We start from the raw sequence: 21,754 nt of genomic DNA on the forward strand, positions 1-21,754 counted from the left end.
CTTGGTTACTCTTCTAAGAGTAAAGCATATAAAAGTTACAATAGGAGAACTAAGAAAATTGTTCAAAGTGCTAATGTAAATGTTGATGATCTATCTGATAAGTATGAAGGTACAAGCATATCAGAACCTAAAAAGGATGATAATGAGGAAAAGTTTGTGATCATTAAACCAAAGGCAAAAAATAATGAAGAACCAACAAATGCAGAATTAGATGCTCAACCGGTAAGCGATGACAATGAGGAAGAAGATGAAGAACCTGATGAAGAAGATGCAGAACCGACATAGGAAATACCTAGATATGTTAGATTGAATCATTCACAAGAGTAAATAATTGGTGATAAGAATGCAGGTGTGAAAACCAAGAGAAAGATCTGAGAGAACTCATGTTTCATATCTACAATTGAACCCAAGATAGTTAAGGAAGCACTAAAGGATGATGATTGGGTGAATGCAATGAATGAAGAATTAGATCAAATTGAGAAAAATCGGACATGGTCACTTGTTCCTAGACTAGAGGATAAGAATGTAATTGGAACAAAATGGGTCTTTAGGAATAAACTGAATGAAGAAGGAAGAATTGTAAGAAACAAGGCAAGGTAAGTTTGCAAAAGGTGTGCTCAAGAGGAAGGTGAGGATTATAGTGAAACTTTTGCACCTATTGCTAGATTAGGAGTAAGGATGATGCTAGATTTTGCTACATATAAGGGATTCAAAGTTTTCCAAATGGATGTTAAGTCAACCTTTCTAAATGGGATTCTAGAAGAAGAAGTATACATTGAACAACCGAATGGATTTTCCTTGACCGATGATAAAGACATGGTGTGTAAATTACATAAAGAACTATATGGTCTAAAGAAGGCACCGAGGGAATGGTATGAGAGATTACATGCACATTTGATCAAAATTGGATTCCAACGTACCAGTGAGGACAACAACATTTATTTGAAGACTGGGAGAGACAAGATGTTGATAGTAGAAGTATTTTTTGATGACATAATTTTTGATGGAAATAATGATGTGTATGGACTTTGGTGATATAATGAAAAAGGAATTTGAAATGTCTCTAATTAGTGAAATTAAGTTCTTTATTGGCTTACAGGTCCAACAACTGGATGGTGGTATTTTTTATTTGTCAGACCAAGTATATCAAAGAGGTGTTGAAGACTTTCAGCATGGAAGACTACAAACTGGTAGGAACACCAATTGTGACAGGTTGCAAGTTGTCAAAGGAAGATGATTCCCCTACTATTAGTGAACAAGAGTACAGATCTATGATTGGCAAGCTACACTATATTGTTCATAGCAGACCGGATATTGATCATGTTGTTGGATTAGTGGCTAGATTTTAAAAAGATCCTAAGGAGAGTCACATGGTGGCTGTGAAGAGAATATTTTGGTATCTCAAAGGCACAATAGACTATGCTTTATGGTATCCCTATAAAGGAGATTTTACTTTAGATGTCTTTATTGATGCTGATTGGGTAGGTAATGTGGATGATTGCAAAAGCACAACCAATGGAGCTTTTCTACTTGGAGGAAGATTAGTGGCATGGATGAGAAATAAAAAAAAATTGTTTCTCAATCTATAGCTGAAGTAGAGTATGTAGTTGCATCCATGAATTTCACGTAGGCAATATGGATGAGACATGTGTTAGAAGGATTGAAGATAGATATGTCTAAACTGGTGACTATCTATTGTGATAATACAAGTGCAATAAACATTTCTAAGAATCTTGTACTTAATTCTAGAACCAAGCACATTGAATTAAAGTATCAATTCTTAAGGAAAAGAGTTCAAGAAAAAGAGGTGAAGATAGAATATGTAAAGAGTAAAGATCAATTAGCTGATATCTTTACTAAGACCTTATCGAAGGCTACCTTTGAGTTTCTTAAAGGTAAACTAGGAGTTAGACCCCTACACCGGAAGAACTAGAATGATGGAGATCCATCAATCCTGTGGATTTCATGTTTATCTTTTACTAAGGATTGGTGAGGGTGCAAGCTACTCCTTTGGGGGAGCAAGTCTGATGTAAATTTTTGATTTAATGCTCTATTATAATTTTAATGATTTGAGTAGTAGAGATGATGGAAGAGGCAGTAGTAGAATTGAAGACAAGTGATGCACTCATGTCTTTGGCATTTTTGTCAAAGGGGGAGAAGAAAAGAAAAGAAATCAGATATGGGAGAAGAGAAAAGATCAGATTGAGAGAAGCATTGGTTAAGGGGGAAATGACAAAAGGAGGAGAACCGGCAGGTGATATGATATCGGCAAGCAAGTTACAGATGATGATGTTACTTTGATTGTATATCTTATTGGTGTTTCCATCAATGCCAAAGGGGGAGATTGTTGGCATTTGGTATAACTGATACAGATATAGGTGATGCAGTTGAAGACTGATGACTGCACCGGTAAAGAATAGAAGTCTATTTGTGATGAAGACATTGAGATTCTATGAATAGATGACATGATCAATTATTTGTGTTCTCATTGATGGCAACTGATATCAAATGATGTTCATGATGTTTTGTTTTGTCATCTTAGTGATTTGGTTTACCAAAAGATAGGGTTTACTGGCAGTGAACTAAAGTCTGTGAAATAGGAATTTAACCAGTAAAGCAGAGTTCTTTTGATTGAATCCAATAATCAAGGATATTTGGTGATTTGCGGTTTGGATGGTGAACTTGTATCATGGAAAGATGTATTTGATCAGAACCAGAACTTGTGAAGATTACTAGAAGGCGTGTTTCAAATTTTTGATGAATTTTTGCTAAGGTTTTAGTAGGGTTTATGACCGGTGAAGAAATCATCAAACCGGTAATGATTTCTATTATGGCAATGATCGACAACGAGTCTAAATGAAGTTGGTAACACGACACAACCCATGTGAAAGATTTAATTGTTGCTTTGGCATGATTCAAGGAAGAATTTCTTGGGAATCAATGAAACGCTTAGTAGAGTGTTTTGAGGGTTTGACTTTGGTACATATCAGATTTCTGTGATGGGTTACGATCAACCATCAGTTGATATTTAATTGTAATTTTTTGTAATGATTTGTATATTGATCCATGATGATATCTTATGATTTGAATTGTAAATTCAAGATGTAATTAGGGTTTTGTGGCCGACCTAGTTGAGATGGCTATTTAGGATGACACAGTTGATGTTTATGGTGTTGGTGGTCTTAGAGAATGTGTTAAGTCATCCAAGTGAAGTGTGAGATCTTCTTGAGAGTTGCAAAGTGTTGTATATAATTGGATCTGATCAAGCAAATAGAGAAGTGAAAGTAACAAAATAATTTCTTACTGTTGTTCCCTAACAGTTGTAGTAGGTTAAATCCCTTAACCGGGTAGGTCCTAACAGGCCTTAAACATTTAAGTACCCTAATAGGGAATCTCTCAAAAGAGTATTAAATCCTCTCACAAGATTGATCCTAATAGATCATAAATATCCTAACTGGGATGCAAGGCAAATCCCTTAACCGGGTGACTCCTAATAGGGCTAAGCTCCTAATAGGGTGTACTTCAAAAGAGTACAAATATTTTTGGGTGCCAAATCTCACTGTGGTTTTTCCCTATTTGGGTTTCCATGTCAAAAACTTATGGTGTTCATGTGTGGAATTCTTTTCATGTGATGTTCTTGTTTACGTTTGATTTCATGTATAATTTCAGAGACACCAGTTATGATGTTTTATCAGAAGTTTATCAGAGGTTATTGGTACTGATAAGGAGTTGTTTGAGAAAGTATTTGATCTGATTAATAAGGTTAATGAGTTGGTAAATGATCAAGTTTATGTGATTGCTTTGGTGGTGAAAGTATTGATAGTTATGGTAAATGATTTGATTAATGTATTAAACAAATATGATAAAGATGTTATTAGATCTGATTAATAAGTTGAGATATTTGTTAAATGGTTTCAGATCTGAGATAAGTTTTATTTTGAGTTAAAGTTTCAATTGGTCTTAATACTGATTCACCCCCTCCCCTCTTAGTATTAATCAGATCCTCATAGGATTAACATAAACTACCATCCAGTGGCAGCATATACAACAATGAAAATAATTATACTCAATGAGAGACAACTAACTAGAGCCATCATATGAATGAAAGAGATAGCATCATGATAGTCATGATATGACTGATACAACAAAAAAGACATCCAAATGATGAGAATGACAATCTTAAGGGAATTATAGAATGGAAGCTACAAGAAAGGAATCACAGATCTTTATAATAGTCACATATAGTCCTAATAGTAAACATACACCAAAATCAAATAAGATTCATAATCATTACAACAAGAAGTAATATGAAGGTACAGATAGTAGTAAAAAGTACCATGCTTAAGGCTTGTATGGAGTAGTCCATAATACAAAGAGTTACAATAGTGTTATAGGTCACAACAAGATTTCCACAGAGTCATGGCAGTCACAGCCTAAAAAGACAAAGAATATGTTTATAGGGTAATAGTAGAGAACCCAACAACACATAATAACAATATTTAAGGTAAATGATTTGGTAAGAGACAGTGAACAAGGACAGTGGTATATCCCAGCATAAGGCCAAGGATGACAAATTCAAACCTTAGAAAGGTAGCATAGCAATAAGCAGAGACACAAACAACTACTAAGTATTTATTGGTAAAGTTTTAGTTGAATAGTCATCACAGGTCATTCAATCTCAAATGATCAAAAAAATCAAAGAAATATAATGGTAGCCTTCTGATAAAGTATTGCTGTAAATATATCTTTTGTCAAAGCCCTAAAGGCTACTACAATCATTTATACAGACTGATATATATTCAAAAGATTATAGCCTCAGTATATCAAGATGAATAAAAGCAGGGTTATAAGTACATTCATTAGTAGAGAGTGTTTATTTAGAAGTAATATTCTTGTCATGTATCAATAAATTCAGAGAGTGTGACTAAAGCATAATATGCCAATCATTTAGAGTGCAGACCTGAGACCTTCAAAAGGCATGAGAAGTACAAATCCTATAATAATTGTCTTTTAGCTATCAAAGTCAAAATCACAAAAAAATGGTAAACATGACAGTAAATTGCTCAAGAGAAAAGAACAACAACACCTACCAGATCAGTATAGAGATAGTGACAAAGACCTTAGTCATATCAACAAACATAGGACATTTACAGTGATAAACTAATGAAGTTTAGTAAGATATGTACAAACACCATCATCATTCAAATTTATACATTCATAGGGGTATAGCTAGCAGTCTAAAGATCTTAAGATTATGAAGAGAAACCAGGTATGATATCATTCCTCAATGATAATGAACAATAAATTTTATAGTCGCAGTTGGAAAATGAGAGTATCACTCAATGATTTGAAATAGTTAAAGTAAATTGTATGACAGAAACCCAAGTAATGATAACGGTCACTGTTACACTCAAAAGAGCATCAAAGACTATTATAAGAATAAATATCATAGAAAGTTTTAACAGGAATCGATTATTGCTACATCTCCTTAAATTTTTCCTTAGAAGGATGATTTAAGTAGTTATGGAAGATACAATGAATGCAGAGAAAAATGTATGTATAATGAAACAGCAATCCAAGTTCTTAAAAACATTTTTTTTTTAAAAGAGAAGCTATAGGTGTGATAACAATACACAAAGGATAATAGTGAATACAAGATTCATGATTTGAATTGGTACTATCTGCCGCATGCATAATACCTTTAAAAACAAATTAAAGCCCTTTGAACACATAGTTAGAATAATGAGTATGGACAACACAGAGAGGTTACCACTATCCAAACAGTCTCAGAGTAGTATATAGTCATGAAGTAGTCTCAAAATGCATATACAACACATCAATGCCAAAGTCACAAAACAAAAAAAAGAAATAACAGATCAAAGTGGAAAGATGTTAGGCATGGTTCAAATTAAGACATTGTATCATTATACATTGTTTCTTGTCATCTCAAGGAGTCTATTCTTCCAAAACCTATTGTTGTAAAGATCTATTTTAGGTCCAAGTCTTATATAGATTCCTTTCATTATTGTAAAGCTGCAAAATATATCTTTAATCAGTGAGAAAATTAGGAGACATGGTGAGGTCTTAGAGAAGCCAAGTGTTGAGATGGAGAAGAAGATTGCAAGCCAAGGTGTCACAAATATATATGATTAGATCATATGACCAATCCAAGTCATAAGAATATGCAAAGTAGTAGTGAGAAAATCATAAAGACAATCATATAGATACATTACTGTCAGAGAATAATAAATCTAGCATGGTTTCCCTAATTCTTCAAAAGCACATGAGTTCACAGTGTATGGGCAGGTTAGACAAGAGAATTCACAAGCCATAATCTACCTATGGACAATCTCAAATAAATGCAATCCTTAGGATATGATAAAGACTAGCTATATGGAAATTCAAGGAGTTATGAAGCTTAGAGAAGCTACATTCATAATAACAATGACACAAAATATAGCACCAAATAAAGACTAAGTCACTGTTATAGAGTTGTAGGTACATTGAATGAATAAGAGAAGTCTATTAAGATTGTTGGGCAGCAATATGGGACTGTCAGAAAGGAGAAAATATTTGTATCAAGTTCAAGAACAACTAATGCAAAGAAGAGTGCTCCAAAATCTTGAACAAGGATATAGAAATACAATGAAAGGTAAGTCAATGCCAAAACACAAAGTTGATCACTATAGTAGCAACCAATACAAAGCATAGTGACTATGAAAATAGAATGCATTCATTGTTTCATCTAGTATGCCTTAAGAGGTGTCTAGTGATATTAGAAAGCTTTTTCCTTATTACCCATGAGAGTGTATGGGTTCCCATAAAAGAAAGCAGGTTTGAAATGAGAGATATGCAAGACAATATTATAAGCAATTAAGAATTAATGATCAACCTTTAGTTTGCCAAGACATATTTTTATTGTAGTCATCACATTACTAGAAGATAAATGGTATAGCATCATGAACGTTCTCAAGACTCAAAAAATATAGTCAAAGCCAAAGATGGCATCTCAAATCCACAACAATGCTAAAGAAGTAAAATAAATTCATAGCTATAGTATCCATTTACTATCAAATGAATACAATAATAGTCTTCAAGAGCATTAATGAGAGTAACAACAACCAGATTTAATTATATCATAGTAGTCTACTAAGATAACAGAGCAGCCTTCCATAATACATAGAACATTAGTCAAAAGGAATGATCAAATTAGTGATATTATGGAAATCATAATGTCACAGACAAGATAGAAGCATCTGTCATAAACAACTACCTAAGGTCTTCATTAACATAAAAAGGTCTCAGTAATAGGACAACCTCTTGTTAAACAAATTACATAGACCTATGATAGTAAGAATAGGTAATTGACAGTTAATTATGCTAAAGTAAACAAAATATGAAGAAGACAATTGTGAAACCACAAAGAGACCATGACAACCACAGTAAAACAAATACCATATAAATGTACAGTCATCCCATCATAGTCTCAGAGAATCACAAAGTAAAATGGTATAAATATCCCCAAGGCATCAAATATAACATTGTATAAGCCCTAATATCATTTACAATCATGCTAGGGCAGAGCAATAACAATTAAACCATTTCAAAGAGGACAGTTTACTTTTAAACCCTCATAATGACAAGGTCTCCAATAAAGTTGAAAGGTGTAGTCATTAACAATATCACTTATAGGAAACTTCACAATGATAGATGAAGCATCTCCATTTTTAAGATAAACACAGTGAGCCTCACTACTAAGCATGACAAAAACTAATACAAGAACCATCAGAGGTTGTGACAGTAAGAGCAAAGGGTCACTGCCAGATATAATAGAGATATTCTTACAATTATCCTCAATAATTATCAAGACAAATCTACTAAGCTATCAAAAAATCCTTATATCAGTCTAACCAAGCAATGAGGCAGTTTGCAGTTAAGAAGGCATTATTGTAATCACAAAATACACTCAAGAAACTATTTTAATCAAGTTCACAACTTCATATAATCTCAAAGAAAGGAAAATAACAATACTCAGTGAATACAATAAATAAGAAGGAGAAAGCGTTGGAAAATACAGTCTGAGTCATGCAGTAAAAGGCATGAGAAAGGGTTTCATACAAAAACCCTAATAGATGCAAAGAGAAAAATATCTACAATATTTTTTCAGAATGGTGGCATGAGAGAAGGAAATAAGTCGCATACCAGGCCGATTTGCCACAGAGAAAGCCCAGTTTCAGTTCAAACCTTAGAAACACTCCATTTTGAGCTCCAAGAACAATGTAAACCCTAGTTTCAGAGTGCATGGTGGTAGCCACAATGGGTCTTCTCAAAGAAGACAAAGAGTATTGCAAAATGAAATAGTTTTAGGGTTTGCAACATATTTTTTCTTTTCAAGTCCTATTTACATGATATATTTTTATGGGCTTTTAGTTTTTATTATTGTTAAAACTTTTGTATAATGTGGTCAAGTTTTCAAACTCCCACAAGGAATTTTAAGTCCCAGTTATTGATAGTCGGGGAGCTTTAAACTCAAAGTTTTAGTGCAAAGAGTAATTAATATTTATATTATTATATTTTATTTACCAATAATGGTATTAAAAATAAAGAATAAATATAAATACCATTATAAATAAATAAATACAATAAATAGATTATTAATTATTTCATTTTTATAAATAGAAGTAAAAGTAAAAAATTATTATAAATATTATTTTAATCTTGCACTTAGGAGTTATCAACAACATGCAGTTGTGCAAGGAAGAGTTTTCTTTTCTCAAGGAGGCTATTTTTGGTAGCATGATCATGCAGATTTTTGAACAAGGAGTTTACTTTTTCAGGAGAGTTATATTTAGTAGCTCAGGACATGTGGAATTTTCAGAGGTAAATGCTTTTTAGATGAGCTATTTTTGGCAACAAAGGTGATAGTTCTATTTTTAGCATAGGGGGTCTTTTCATGGAGTATCAGTGGCAAACCTATTTTGAGCATTGGAGGCTATTTTTGGCAGGGTCACGCATGAGTTTTTTAGGCTATTTTGGGCAAATTTGCCCAAGAATTTTTCTTGTGCAAATTTTCATTTTTAGCATTTTTGAAGGAGAGTTATCTATATATTCTTTTCTCCTCCTTTTTCCCCTTTGGTTCTTTCTTTTCTGCTACACACATAGCAGAAAAAGTATTGTATCTCAACACTTTTTCAATTTTGAGCATTGTAATAGAGATTATTTTTCAGTGTGCAATAGAGAGTTTCAGTTTCCCTGTCAATTATTCTTATTTTTCTATTGTCAAATGAATGATTTGATAGAGTTCTTGTGATTTAATTTTGAGTCTTTTGCTCTGTCTCATTTATGTTTTGCAGAAATAAGAATATTTCATAATAAATTCAAGTTGTGGATTGTGTTTATTTGGTTTCCAATTCTTTGCATGCTATGGAAAATCACTTTGCCTACATGCAGAAGTTGGATAACTTTGAGCCTTCACATGAAATGTTTATGAATTTAATGATCTTATTTGGTATGTGAAATAATTATTGGTCTTGGTTGTAGCTGGTTATAGTTTTAGGACAACAAATAGAACTGCATCATCTCGGTGTATCACCTCTATTAGGATAGGTTTTTTGTTACATGTAAGATTTCAACCCTTTTTCTCATAAGAAGTTAGTGTAGGAGATCCATCAAGATAGGAATTCAGCCTGGTCTCTGGAGATTCACCTTCAACTTGAGCAACCCATAGGCTTGAAGGTGTTTCCATGTTTCACACTTAGCATCACGGGTGCAATCCTCTTTGACAATAGTGTCCACATATTGTCTTAATTTTTATGTTAATGGCATATGAGTTTGTCTTCCTCAATTAGGAATGTGTAGTCTAAATGTGGGTCTCTTTTAATGAAGGAGTTAAAGTCTACTTTTAGGGTTACTGCAATATGTGTTTCATTTGAAATATTGGTCATTTTGTTATGATTTTCAGAACAGATTGTGCAAGTCATAAAATGTTCAAAGTGTTAGTTGAATGGTTACATAGCAAGTGTTGACATTCTGTAGGTTGGACTTTGTTTACCCTAGGCAAGCATTGATCAATTTTATATTTTTTAGAATTATTCTTATTTCACCTTTCATATTCCTTGATCATCTTTTGCATTATTATTTCACCTTTTATATTTATACAATAGGAGTAATCATTAGTTTAGAAAACTAGTCTCAATGCAAGCATATAAGATATAAACTGAGGTTGTAGCCAGAACTCAAGGTTTATCAATCTTTCCTTGGTATATTTTCATCAAGACATCTACTTAATGTAACAATGTTAGCGTGTGTTTTATTCTAGTATCTTAAGGCATTGTTAAGGTCTACCCGTCTTGGTCTTGCATAGCCACAAGTCCAGAAGATTGCAACATTGTATCTAAATCTCGTTTGTTGGCCAAATCTAGCCTTAGACCTATTGATAGGAATGTGGCTAACTCTTTAGGGTTTAAGGATTTGTTTATTTGAGAACCAACACCCTCTCACCTTCTAAACCTTAAATTTAACAACTTTGGTCATTTCAAGGATTTCAAATTCTTCCATTTCCCCATGCTCCCTCACTTGCCAAGGAATTTTTAATTCCTTTTCTCTCTTATTTCCCCCATGCAATCCATTATTGGAGAATTATTAATCCTCTTGTCCTCTCCCAAGGAATTTTAAATTCCTTTTTATTCTCCCAATGTACTTGGGGATCTCTTCCCCATGTACCTCAAGGTGTGTGGAGACAAGAAATGCCTTTATGGAAAATATCTTGAATCCCACATCTTGTCCTCTTAATCCTTCCCATCACTTTCTCTCAATCTCCACCCTCCATTCCAAATCAATATTGACCCTCCATTTTCCTCCTCTCAAATCTATAAATTGGGGTCTCCTCCCCTCATCTCCACATCCATCTTTTGTGCAATCATATGATGTCCATTTGAGCTTAGAATCATCTCCATAGAATACCACTATAGCTAAATTTTCTCATGTACCTAGCCATTGTATCATCTATCCATTCATCCATCAAGTTATCCCTTGTTGTTGTGTAGTGGATAGCATTCCACACCCAATCTTGGAGCCAATCCAAACAAGTTGAGGAGGGGTGAATCCTTGACTTCACCGAAGGCTAAATTGGAGGAACAAGAGACTACTTCTTGAAGGTATAAAGGTTTTTATTGGTATTTGCTTGATGTTTATGCTTTTTTTTATTTAATTTAAGCTTGTATCTTCATATTAGTTTTCCCTTTCTTCACTTCTAATACTATATATCGATTGTAAATATTTTATATTACTACTGTGTTTGCAAACTCTTCTCACTAGGAATGTGAAGATGATATTGACTATCTTTATACTATCATATATAGATGCCTTTTTCTATAAGGCATTGCTCTAAAAAACATTGTTATTTAACTACCATGATGCTAGTAGGATTGCATCCTTTTCTTGTTCAAAGATAGTAAATGTCTAATCTATGGAACTTATTTTGGGCTACTCTTAAGATATCTATGGTTGTGACTACTATGATTGTTATTTTTTATGGGTATGCCCTGTATCTTCTCACCATGCTTGTGCCTTATTGTGGGCCTCCTTGATTGTGTTGGTGCCCCAGAATGGGGTTTACACAGCAAGAGGTAGAAACCAAGTTGATTCTTTAGATTATCTATGGAGATGCCAACTCCAACTATCAATATCTTAAAGAACTTGGACCAACATATGACAAGGATTCTGCTAATCCTTCTACACTTTGGGCTCTGCAAAACTCGAGGGGGTGATCCCTTGGTAAATCTATGATCTTCACACCCTACTCACAAATTTCACCAAAACAAAGCAGATAGTCTCATATAAAAGGCTCAACAAAGAGGGAGAATTCTCAAGAATGGTGAGCTCTTCAATGATCCTCAACCTATTGGAGTATGAGATAGATAGAACATGAAAAACCATACAGAAAAATAGAGTGATATTCTAATATTAAGAAAACTACAGAAATTTGTCAGTTAGTTTGAACATAAAACTGACATTAAAGACACATGCAAGCTGAGATCAGTGCTTTACTCCATTGGGTGCCTGAATTTGTACAATATAAAAATGAAAGTATGACATAATTTTATCTAATAGCACAAAATTTGTGATAATATTGCCTTAAAATAGATATCATTTGTAGTCCTAGCCCAAACTAGTTATCAAAATCCCTACATAATCCCTATCAATCTACATTTCCAGTCAAGCATTTAATCAACCCCTTAGACTGAAGCATGAACAGAAAATACATACACCACAATAGTGCAACAAATGAGAAAACCCTTGATTTTACTCATTCAAAATATGATAGAATTATACACTAGAAAAATGGATCAGAATTATATCTCTATTGAAAAAATTTCTACTTCTATCATAAAATAATTTACATATAACTCCTTCAAGAACTTGCGAAAAACTTACACTAAAATGCTTTTCATTGATGGACTTGTAAAGCACTGAGGGGGGGGTAAATTAGTGACACCAAAAATAAAACTACTTTAAACACTGACTGGTAGAAATACTTAACAAGTTTATTAAACAATATGCATGTAATCCAAAATTATATAACAACATCCACAATAAGTATAACATCCACCATAACACAAGTGTTTGTATGTGGAAAACCCAAATAGGTAAAAACCACGGTGAGATGGACTCACAAGTTAACTATCTGTAGTAATAGATAACTGACCGGTTAAGGTCTACAAAGTGCTCTGCAAGGAGAGAATCCTATTAAAGATCCCAAAGCTTAGTTAAAAGATATACCCTGTAAAAGGTAGTACCCTATAAGGAGTAACTTTGGTGGAGGATTTCTGAATCCAAACTAATGGATCACCTGGTTAGAGGATTTGTACAATGAAGCTTGTTAGAGCTTACCCGGTTAGGGGATTTGACTATTGCAATGATTAGAAAACTACAGGTAGTGTGATCTAGTAGTCGCACAACTTGCTTGTATAGATCATCTTCTACGCACTCAACACTTCTTTACCATCATACTCTGAAACTTAATACTTATGCCTTCGCACATAACATATCTCCTTCACTCATACAAAATAATTCATTGTGATATCAATATATAGACATTTAGATTTCATGTCAGACTCTAGAAATCATATCACAATTACCTAGGTGTAGTGTATCTAGTCAAACAATCATAATGCATCACAAAAACACCACCAAAACTTGTCGATAAGGATAACTCATCACGACTAGTGATAACTCATCACATAATCAATGAATACCAGTTGGAACAATGAATAACATTTGGAGTTAAACATATAAATCATTTATCTGTAGATGCTCCTTTAATAATATCTGTTGGATCTTCATGTTGATGTTGAGTTAAGTATAACCACTAGTTGTCTCCATGCATATACCGATTGTCACCATATACTAGTTAGATATAAACCTCTAGTATACCAGTTGTAATATAAACAACTTTGAAGTCACACCAATAGACAATATGAACATATGTGTGTGTATGTGTTTCATCAATGACAACATATGATGAAGTTAATAATTAGAATCATCATCAAGCCAACAATCTCCCCCTTTGGCATTGATGGCAACACTTAGAAAATTTTACAGTAATACCGCTAAGTGTGCTTACAAAAAAAATTTATACACATATACATATACTCCCCCTTACTACATACATTATAAAAAAAATTCACAACACACATACATATTTCTACTCCCCCTTTGACAACAATGTCAAATTGAAAAGCAATATATATATATATATATATATATATATAGAAAATTTTGTATCAAAATGTTTTACATATAAAAAAATTGAAAAAATAAATCAAGATTCATGCATTGCTAGACTCATAAAAAATAACATTAAAGTTTCTCTTCAACTAGGATAAAGCATGTTCCCATGTCTCCAGCAAGTTCTTAGTGAACTCAAGTGTAGACATAATCCAAGCATGAAACTGTTCCATTGAATAAAGTGTACAGGTTTCTGGAGTAGCCAAAATAGCTTCTACATTCTTGTAGGCTCTTTGCAGTATGTCCACTTGGGATGTAATTAGACTCTTCAATTCCTTTAGTGACCAGAGTCTTTTTTCTTTTTCAAGATCATAGGTATCTAACCTATTTTGCAAATCATCAACAGATTTGCTAAAAGCAAAAATAGAATCTTGAAGTGGTACATATGCATTGCATATCTTCTCTAGCTCTTTCTTTGTTTCAGCTCACCTAGTATTGATATCAGAATAAAAGAATGAACATCAGAAGTAGAAGAAAGATATTTCCCTCCTGATTCAATAGCTTTTCTTAATAAATCTTTATTAAGAGATAGAGAAATTTTTCCTGTATCAATCTCTTTCATAAGCTGCTCTCCATGCTTCTTCCTATAACTCTTCTCAGCATACGTTTGTGTTGCTTCTTCTAGGGACTTAATTTGGTAAGATGCATCAGCAACCAATTGACCAAGTTAGCTAATAGCTGTTGTCAAATGCCTTGTAGTTGTTTCCGCTAGTAGACTTGTCATAATATCCACAACATTCTGAATGGTTTTAGCTTCCATTCTCTGTTCTTTAAGTCTCTTCTTGTGTTCCCTAGATTGCATGACAGCTGCAATCTTCATCATTTCAGATGCACTCATATTATCAACAATTATAGGCTCTGAGATGCCTAAGAAACTATAGGAAATAAATTAGAGGAGATGCAAAACCTTACATCCCTTTCACAATCACCCCAAAAGCATTCAATGAGCCACAAAATGATAAAGGCTGGGAAGGCAATGCATAAATGCAGCATATCTAAAGAGAAAAAAGGGGAAATATGATTGAAGAGATGTCAGATTGACATCATAGAGAGATATAACAAGGAACAAAACACAAAGTAAGCATGCGGCCCGAAACATAACAGTAGCAATATCATGAAATTCATCACTGAGAAGAGAATGTATGGAGCATTTTTAGATTGGAGTAAATAACAGAGCATGTAATAGTGTATCCATGCACAAAAACCTCAAATAGGCTAGGGTTTAGCTTCTTTACATAGTAGACCATTTTCAAAGCAAAGGGGAGATAGAGACAAAACATGAAAGTAACGACTGTAGTCTGAGATCATGTACAAAAGGTGCATATCTACAAATTTATTTTTTGAAAACCCTATGCATGCATGGATTTAAAATGGAAAATATTTTGCAACAAATCTCTTTTCAAATGACAAGATTGATGAAAAGAGAAGCATACCCGATCAATAAAATTCATGTTTGATGTCCAGTTCAGTTTTCAAAACCTTATCAAGCTCTACTACGAGCTCTCAAGAAAGCATGGTGGCCAGGTTTTCCGTGAAGTTTCACAGACAACAAGTGTTCGAATGAGTGTTTTTTAGGGTTTGAAAACTCCTTTTCTTAACTTGAGTCTTCTTTTAGAGAATAAGCTTTCACATAATATGGTGACTCAACTATGGGGTGGCTTTAAAACCCTTAAGTCTTTTAAGACTTAACTTTATTAAGATGCTTTTCCTTTATCATATGTAAATTATTAATTAATATATTAATATTAGCAAATAAAAACAACAAATCATGAGCCAATATTAGTATAATAATTAATTATTATTATTATTAATTATTTTCACACACATATATAGGAATATTTTTAATTTCTATATCCTTATATGTGTGTGTGTGTGTGTGTGTGTGTGTGTGTGTGTGTGTGAAGGTAATTAATATTTAGCATCTTAATAGGCACTTTGAGTTTGGTCTTAAGCATGTAGACACAATATGAAAAATTACAAAATACATATCTAAGTTGGATAAATTATGAATCCACCTAGTGTTTATTATGACGTTTCTTAGATATTTACTTTAGAGATATTCCTATTATGCATACATGCTAAAAGATCAAACTCATCATGAAGAGAAGTCATCATGTAGTTTGGGGTCAGATTTGAGCTTGAGTGCAAGTTTACATGAGTTTTTCTCATGATTTTGAGGTGATAAGGCTTGATTTTGAGTGCCACATGGGTCAACCTTTAGTTGACCAAGAGTTTGAGCTAAGTTACCCACATTTTTGCATGTTTTGAAGCCTATTTTGGTGGCTTTTCATTTATGCTCGAGGATTAGTTTTTAGAGAAGATATTTTTATTGGGGGTTCATCTTCATTCATTCTGGAGTCGTCTTTCCTCTACCTTTTTGGAAGGTTTTTGTATAAAGTGAAAAAAATAAAAATTCTTCACTAGTTATTGATCATTCTCTTGCTGGTTTTAGTATAGAATACATTCTTGTAACTCCTATGTAGTTTTATGATAGAATACTGAATAAAATTATCATCTTATGCCTTATATCTTTGGAGTTCATTTTCTTATTCATGATTGAGAGTTAGTTTATTGTGTTATGGTCTAGATAACCTTTAGATTTTCTGTCTCATTTGTAAGTCACAGGTTGTGCATTGTGATTAATTGGTTCATTTGGTTGATTGTGAAAGTTTTCTTTCCTTTCAATTTCTTGAGTTTAAATCCTTTGAATGAAATATTTATGTGTTGTGAACTAGAAGTCTATTTGTGCAAATTGGTGTTTTTAGGAGTGTATTTCTGTCATTTTGAGATATCATATTGATGCAGCACCTTAGTTTAGCATTCACAAACTCAGTCTAGTATCATTTTTAGTTTCTTATCCTTTTTCTTGGCAAAGAATTTAGAGTTATTCATAGGGAAACATCCCTTCATCTAGAGGTTAATTCTCACTATAGGCAACCCACAAGCCTGAGAATTATCCCATGTGTCACCAACTTTCTTGAGCTTTCAGCTTGTGCATTACGGGTGCAATTTGAGTGAAAAATATCCACAGATTTGCTAAAAGAAAAAATAGAGTCTCGAAGTGGGAGTATGTATATATGTGGAAAAAATCAGAAAAATTAGATAGGATCACATGGGAAGGATATTGGGATACCAGAAGGAGTGTATTGCTCAAGGGGAGCATAAATCAGTTGAACTGATAGGGAATCCATTTTTCACATGAGTGTCGCCATCAATGACAAAGGGGGAGATTGTTGGCAATTGACACTCATTGGATTCATTTATTTGTCATTGATGGAAACACGATTAGATGGAAGTCATATGTCAGTATTAGGAGGCATATATCGACAGACATCGGCTTTGGAGCATTCAAGGCTACACCAAAACCGACACCAACACCGACATCAGTACTTGAAGGAAGCCGACATCAAGGGAGATTTATTTAGTAAATCATTTTGTAATTATTTTCGAGGCCGATATTGAATATCTTTTGTAAAAGCATTGTAAGCCGACATAAGGCATATTGTTTGTAATGGGTATATAGGTCAGTCTACTAGGTCATTTTGAAGTATATGATACAGGATATGACATAGGATGCAAAATAGGAGAATATAGCAGAACTACATAATGCAAAGTATATGTATGTAGATCATTTGTATGAGAATGTTATATCATGCAATGATCTGTAGATAGCTTGGAAAGAATTCTTGGAGGAGAAGAGATACCGATAGTAGGGTTCAGGGTTTATGAACTGGTACTGAGTAGAGCGAGAACTAGAACTCTATTTGGCATAGCAGATGCATTTTTTAGTTCAATTTTATTGTTTTACTTCAGAAAAAACTTGTAGTCAGTGAGACTCTTGAGTGATGAGCAGTATGCTCTAGGTAGTGTGCCTTCCTGCATGTGCAGGCCCCCATTATATGTAATATCCTTTCATATGGCCAGTGAACTGATATTGTGGGTAACAAATCCCACTGTGGTTTTTCCTCTTTGAGGTTTTCTATGTACAAATTATGTGTGTTATGGTGTTCATTTATGTGGATGGTTTATTTTCTTCAAGTTATATGTTTATTTTTTTACCGATTTATATGTGTATGGCATAAAAGGATAAAATCTTGTGTTACCAGTAGAACACTGATTCACCCCCCTCTTAGTGTTCTTGGATCCCAACAATATGGTCCAAGAGTAAAAAATGTATGGTTGTGAACTCCCCCTAAATTACATATCTCCATACACATTTAAGTGCATAAAGTGGATGAGAAAACTCCTAACTTGTGTCTTAGATATTCAAATGTGTTTACCGATAGAGGTTTTGTGAAGATATTAGCTACTTGTTCACTTGTAGGAACATATTCTACCTTCACTTATTGCTCTGCAACATTCTCTCTAAGAAAGTGGTATTTGATAACAATGTGATTTGTCCTTGAGTGCATAACCAGATTCTTTGAAATGTTGATTACACTTGAGTTATCACATCATATTAAAATAGGGTCAGATATTTCTATCTGAATGTCCTTGAGGGTCTTCTTCATCCATAACACTTGAGAACAACATGTAGTAGCAACAATATATTCTACCTTAGTAGTAAATAAGGAGACTAAATCCTGCTTCTTGTTGTGCCATGAAACTAACTGATCACCTAAAAAGAATGCTCCACCGCTTGTGCTTTTCTGGTCATCAATGTAGCCTACCCAATCAACATCAGTGTAGGCCTATAAAGTGAAATCTCTTTGCTTTGGATACCATAAGCCATAATTAAGTGTTCCTTGTAGGTACCTGAAGATTATTCTAAGTGCATTCTCATGTGACTATTTAGGTGCATCTTGAAATCTTGCCACCATACATACTACCTACACTATATCTGGTCTTGAGGGAGTAAGGTATATCATACTACTAATCATGGATGTATACATGGTCTGTTCCACTTCCGGTGACTCATCAACCTTGTTCAACTTGCATCTGGTCACCATGGGGGTACTTACTGGTTTATTTTCTTCCATCTAAAACTTCTTCAACATATCTCTGGCATACTTGGTTTGAGAGATAAATATTCCTTTATCTTGCTGTGAAATTTGCAAACCAAGAAAATATGACAGCTCTCCAAGCATTGATATCTCAAACTCTGATTGCATCTAACCGGAAAACTCTTTACACAAGATATCCTTATTTCCTCCAAATATTATATCATCCACATATAAAACAACAATAATCAAGTGATTTCCATCTGCCTTGATGGATAGATTACCATCTACACTTCCCTTTCTGAAACCTTGCTCCTTAATATACTTATCCAATCTTAAATACCATGCTCTTGGAGCCTCATTAAATTTTTTGGGTTCCATTTTAGTCATGAGGCAAAAATTCACTTGTTCATTGTTCTAGGCAATTCTTCTTTTGGTTTGTACACCATCATTTTTATTACCTATAATCTTCTCTTCCGGGTGATTTTTCTACACATATCTATTAGGGGTCTTATTGGGTACTTCTCTTAGTTCACTATCTGACTGAATTTCATCTTCATCACATGAATCATCATACCAGTTTACTTGTGCTTGTTTGCCTTTATGCAGATCTTCATCAACACTTACATGCACACTTTCAATGACTCTTCTCGGTCTTTTATTGTAGCATTTGTAGGCTTTGTTGTGAGTAGAGTAACACAAGAAAATAGTTTCATCACTCCTAGAATCAAAACCACCTAAACTATCTTCAACTCTCTTGATGAAGCATTTACTTCCAAAAACTTTGAAATATTTAACTGATGGCTTCCGGTCATACCACAGTTCATAAGGTGTCATTCTGCTCTTTGTTCTTAGCTGAACCCGATTTAGTGTATACATAGTAGTATGAATTGCTTCCTTCTAGTACATATCTGATATGTTTACTTCATTCAACATAGTTCTCACAATCTCCTTGGCAGTCTAGTTTTTCCTTTCTACAACACCATTTTGTTGTGGTGTTCTTGGGGCTGAATATTGTCTTTTGATTCCATGTCTCTCACAGTAGTCTCCAAACTCATTTGATGTGAACTCACCACCCTGGTTTGATCTTAGACAATTCATATTGCATCCACTTTCCTTCTCAACCATCTTCCCAAAGATTTTAAACCTCTCATATGCTTGTGATTTGTCATGTAGAAAAGTGTCCCATGTCATTCTTGAAAAATCATCAATGAACAGCATGAAGTATCTTTCATCGACTAAAGCTCTTGTTTTGGTTGGACCACACAGATCTGTATGCACAAGTTCTAAGGGCCTTGAGGTATTATGTTCTTTGGTCTTGAAGGTTACCTTAGTCTTCTTACCTCTTAGACATTCATCACAAAAGGTGCTTGTTGGTTTGATGATCGGTGGCACATGTCTCACATAGCCTTTCTTGCTCACCTTAACTAGATTATCAAAGTTTATATGGCCTAATCTTCTTTGCCACAACTAGATCTCATCTACTTGTCCCATAATGCATTGGGACTCAAATTATTCCTTCAGATTGTACACATTTCCATCTACCCTTTTACCTTTTGCAACAATCTATCTGGTACTTTCATTCCTTATCTGACAGCTGGTAGAGTTAAATGTGAATTTGTATCCTTTATCACACATTTGACTCGCACTTAAAAAATTAAGTTTTAGTTCTTCCACATAGTATACATCATGTTCTTTTAATTTGCCATCTATGTGCAGAGTACCTTTGCCTTTTATCTTGATGGAAGAGTTGTCTCCGAACCTCACCAAACCTCCATTCCAATCATCAAACTTGATGAACTTCTTTTTGTCTCCAGTCATGTGATTGGAACATCCACTGTCTACAACCCATAAATTTCTTCTTTTTGCATGTAGGGCAGTCTAGATAATCAGATTTGACTCAGCCTTATTCTTATCCTTTTCAACCCAAACCGGGTTGGCTTCCTTCATCTTGTCTGCTACAATTTTCTGCTCCAGTTTTGATTCTAGTCTCTAATCTGGTACTGACTTCTTTTGCTCAGATGTCTTGATCTTGCAATTCTTTGCAATGTGGCCAACATTTTGATAATGATAGCATTTCACAATTACATTGAAAGAGGAACTTGAGAATTTATTGTAGGACATCGGCAAACTTCTCCTACATTCATAACTCCTATGACCAAAACCATTACATTGATAACAAGTAACACTCATCTCTCAGAGTGTAGAAAACAAATTTCTACTTTCAAAACTAGTAGGGGGCTTACACATCAAACTACAATCAGAAATTCTATGACCAAACTTATTACACCGGTAATGGTAACCATGGAATTTGGGTACATACCAATCTTGTCTCTTTGGACCGGAAAGCATTTGTCTCATCGGGTGTCTTCTTCTCATATCATTATAGACTCTAGTGAACCATTCATTATCAACCTTGGGCTTGCCTTTAGGATCTGAATTTCAGTACAGTGAGTGAGCCTTCCAGTTCAAGGTTTGAGCATTCCAGTTCACAAGCTAATTTCTTGTGGCTTCAGCATAGGTCTTTTTCTCGGTAGCTTTGTTCATAGTAAAGGTTTGTTTTTCTTTAATCTTACTTGAAGAAGTAAATTATATCTCCTTTCCTGATGTGTCTTTACTGTTGGAACTTTGTCCTTCTTCAAAACCTATACCTATGGTATCTTTTGAGTGCTTCTGATTACTCAACATTTTGTCCAAGGCTTCAATGTTGCTCTCATATTTGCAATTCATCTTCAATTCATTCTTTCTCTTTTCAAGCTCTTTTCTGAGCCTTATATTTTTTTCTTCCTGATTCTGATGCTCCTTCTACTTCTTTATCAAATCAGAGGATGTAACTTCACATATCCTCTTATCTTCTTCCAACTAGAGTTTCAGATCAGAATTTTTTTTTCTTGGACTCCTCCAGAGATTTCTCTAAATTATCTTGTTCTTCTGCAGCAGCATACTTAACCTTCTTGAGTTCCCTTCTTATTTTACTTAACTCCTCAAGAGAACTTATGAGCTCACCTTCCAAATCCACTTTAGCT

This window comes from Cryptomeria japonica, chromosome 6, assembly GCF_030272615.1.
Source record: "Cryptomeria japonica chromosome 6, Sugi_1.0, whole genome shotgun sequence".
NCBI lineage: Eukaryota > Viridiplantae > Streptophyta > Pinopsida > Cupressales > Cupressaceae > Cryptomeria > Cryptomeria japonica.